The sequence below is a fragment of the Mesoplodon densirostris genome, chromosome 2 (assembly GCF_025265405.1).
Source record: "Mesoplodon densirostris isolate mMesDen1 chromosome 2, mMesDen1 primary haplotype, whole genome shotgun sequence".
Lineage (NCBI taxonomy): Eukaryota > Metazoa > Chordata > Mammalia > Artiodactyla > Ziphiidae > Mesoplodon > Mesoplodon densirostris.
This window is the reverse complement of record NC_082662.1, coordinates 38849702-38853289: the sequence shown is the minus strand read 5'-3', so window position 1 is coordinate 38853289 and position 3588 is coordinate 38849702. Positions and strand designations below refer to the sequence as shown.

Below are 3588 nucleotides of genomic sequence, written 5' to 3'. Positions count from 1 at the left end.
GCTCCTGGCCTCATATAGATTGTGGGGAAGGGGAGGTAGATCTGGAGGAAGGGGAAGTTACCACATAAGAGGGAATTATTGGGCGCTCAGGTGACAAGCTCACTGTTGTCTATTACAAGAATGATATGCTGATTTTAACTATATTAGATAAAGGGTAGGTAAACTACAGCCCACAGGCCAAATCCAGTCTGCCCCAGGTTTTTGTAAATACAGTTTTATCGGAACACTAACATGCCTATTTATTTGCATGTTGTCTATGGCTGCTCTTTTTCTGTACTGGCAGAGTTAAGCAGTTGCAGCAGGAATCATACAGTTCACAAAGCTACAATATTTACTGTCTGGCCCCCTACAGAAAAAGTTTGTTCACCCCTGTATTAGACCCCAGCTACTCAAAATGAGGTTCCCCAAGCCAGCAGTCTCAGCATCACCTGGGAGCTTGTCAGACCTTCACTTGGAACTACTGACTCAGAACCTGCTTTTTTTTTCCCCACTGAGGCATTTTATTTGCATTGTATGTATTACATCCCTAGAAAAAGAATCCCAAGATTTCCCCTCCCATGTGTTTTCGTCTCGCTTCTTCGTGGTTCATGCTGCCGGCTAAGGTTATCAGTATAATGAAACCAAACTGACTGGATGGGAGCAGGTTATTCTGCCATTTTTCTAGATCTTTGAGCTGTATATCAAATATGGGACTGATCTCCACACTTGTGTAACCTATGAGGTTCATGACAATTTTCCCAGCCTTGTGATCATCAGTGATTTCAAATTGGCCAATATAACCACGCTTCATCATCACAGCTAGAAACTGGATGATGGCTTTGGAGCACAGCCTAATAAGAACCTAGTATTTGCCTCTCTTTTTGGCATTGTTGATGCTCTTGAGAATATCAGCCAGGACATTCATGTGCACCATTATGATGGCACAGAAAGATGGCAGGCAGAACCTGCATTTTAACAAGAGCCCTAGGTGACTTGGAGGCACGTTAAGGTTTGAGAAGCACTATATTAAACTCCTCAGTGGCACAATCAATATTATTGAAACTTTTGTTTCACACAAGCCCCCTTTAACCTGTGGGACATGACGCAGTCTCCCAGGCACATTAGACTGGTGTGCCACCATCTCAGGATTCGATGCAGTGAGGTTTTTTTGGACTGTGTCAGGGCAGAGTATCATTGCAATCAGCCAGAATCAGTCCAGACAAAGGGATATCTGGCTACGGTTTGTTAGGTGCCTACTCATTCATTCAACTATAACAAGTATTTATTGAGGGCACACTCTGTGCCAGGCATTGAACTACAAATGGTGAACAAATTGGCCCAGTCTCAGCCCTCACAGTTGTGAGGCTTTCACACATCACCTCACTTAATTCTTCCTATAATCTGTGAGGTGGGGACTTCAATCCCCATGAGGACACTGAGGCTCAGAGAGGTTAATGACTTGCTCAAACTCATGTGACTGGTGAGTGGCAGAGCTGAAAATAGAACCTATGTCTATCTGACACCACAGTTTATGCTTTTTCCTATGTGGCACTGCTAGACATGGTTCTAGGAGATTGTAATCTAAATTAGGTCTACAACCAGAGAGCCAGTGTTCTATAGATAAGAAGCAGAGTACTCTTATCTCCCACTTCCCAGATACAGCCAAGGTGATGCTGCAAGATCGGGGAAGGCTGGAAACTAGAGGACCTTCTCTTCAAAGTGGCAGACTTGGCACCTTTATCTGTGAGAAAGACAGATGACTTTGGTTCAATTACTTCTTCCAGACACTTAGAAGGAGGGATTCACCTAAGGTCCTAGGGTAGGACGAGAATAGTACTGCCCTGGGGAGAAAAGAGTCAGGGTTAATTCTTCTTCTTCCAAGAGACTCTCAGGATGAATCCCATTCACTGGTGTACCCCTGCCTTTCTGACCCTCCTCTCACCTGTTCTATACATCCCCTCCACTGACCCAGCCCTTCTTCCTTGCCTCACTTCTCCATCATTCCATTGTACCCTCTTGAACTTCCATTCTGAGACCTACAAATATACCTCTCCTATATCCCTATGTCCTCAATTAGAGGAGAAAGATGAGGTAGGGAGAAGGAAGTGAGAGAGGTGGGAGGGACCACAATGGAGAGAGATCTTGGGCTAGGCCCAGGTAGAGAGGGAAGGGACATGAGGTTGAGGAAGTGGCTGGGTAGGGGGAGGGGAGGGAAGTGCAGGAATGACAGGCATGGAGTAGGGTGCTGTCTGCTGGAGCAGGAGGAAGAAGGCAGTGAGAAGCCTGCAGGGATGAGCCAAAAACAACAGCAAGATTATCATCCCATCCTCATCTCAATAACAGCAACCTTGTGAGATAAGTACTATTATCAACTCTAATTTATAATTGAGGCAACTAATAAATAGATGGATTGGATAAATGGTTCCAGATCACATGGCTGTAAGTGGTGGAAGCAGACTGAAACAGAAGCAGGCTGGCTTCAAAATCTGCACTCTTATCTACCATTTTATATCGTTTCATAAGGACACCTCACGGAAAGCAGAAAGATGTGTTTCTCTTCAGATATCTCTGGTTTTGGACTAGCCAGCTTGCCTTCATTTCAAGCAGTGCATTTGCATTTTATTAATAAGCAGAAATTAAAAAACAATTACCTCAGTTTATCTTTACAGCCTAAATCAAAGCACCCAGCATAAACAGTGTTCTTTTTTAAAGGAAAACTGTCAAAATTTAAATATCTAAATGTAATAAATTATTGGATTTGTTTTTGTAGCTGATTTCTGGTTCACACTGAAGAATAATTTATTCTGACACTGTTACAACTTTATGTATCTTGATTTGACCTGTATATAGTTCTCAGCTAACGGGTAATACAAGGTGTCCTGGGAGGTGATGAGGATTAATCAGATCAAACGTAAGAAGGACTTCCAACCATTCAGCCCATTCAGCAGACATGCAATGAGCAGTTCTGGTGTGCTGTGAGCAAGGAAGACAAGGAAGAACAGGGCATCAGCTCTGAGCTGTTCAAAGTGGGCCAGGCAGACCTGCAATTAGAAAGGCTTCAGGATATTATGAAGAAGCCTCCAGGAGTTGGAGCAAAGCAGGTGGAAGGAGGGAGCACAAACTGTGCCTGGGCTTGAAGGAAGGCTTTGCTGATGCTGCACAAGGAAGACCCTCTGTCTTAGGCTGTGCTCCCCTAAGTAGCCCCTGAGAAAGCACAAGGAGCTTATTTGAGGGTAATCCCAAGAAGTATGGTGAGGGGGTAGGAAAGTGAGACAGAAAAGGTAAGAAAGCCAATAAAAGGTTCATTCACAAGATGGTTACAGCTATGGGCAACTAGGGCTCCATCCTGCTGGGTGCCCTCTGAGGGAATGTGTAGAATGTACCTCCGAATTGTCCCATCAAAGGATGAGGAAGCTGGGGTATTTTCCACCAACTGCCACCCCGCACTGGTTGAGGATTGCTCCTGAGGGTGCTAATTCCCTATCACCTCAGCCTGCTTCCCACATGGGCCTAGTCCTCCTGCAGCAAGATAAAGCCTTCAGGCCGAGAGATGCCAGTGTGTGTAGCATAAGGCATCCATAGTCTTCAGAAGCTGCAGGTGCCTCTGGG

At 44.9% G+C, this 3588-nt stretch overlaps 1 pseudogene; it reads right to left on the bottom strand.

Moving 5' to 3' along the window:
* Positions 1–526: 526 nt before the first annotated feature.
* Positions 527–913, bottom strand: LOC132479574 (small ribosomal subunit protein uS8-like; annotated as a pseudogene).
* Between the last annotated feature and the right edge of the window lie 2675 nt (positions 914–3588).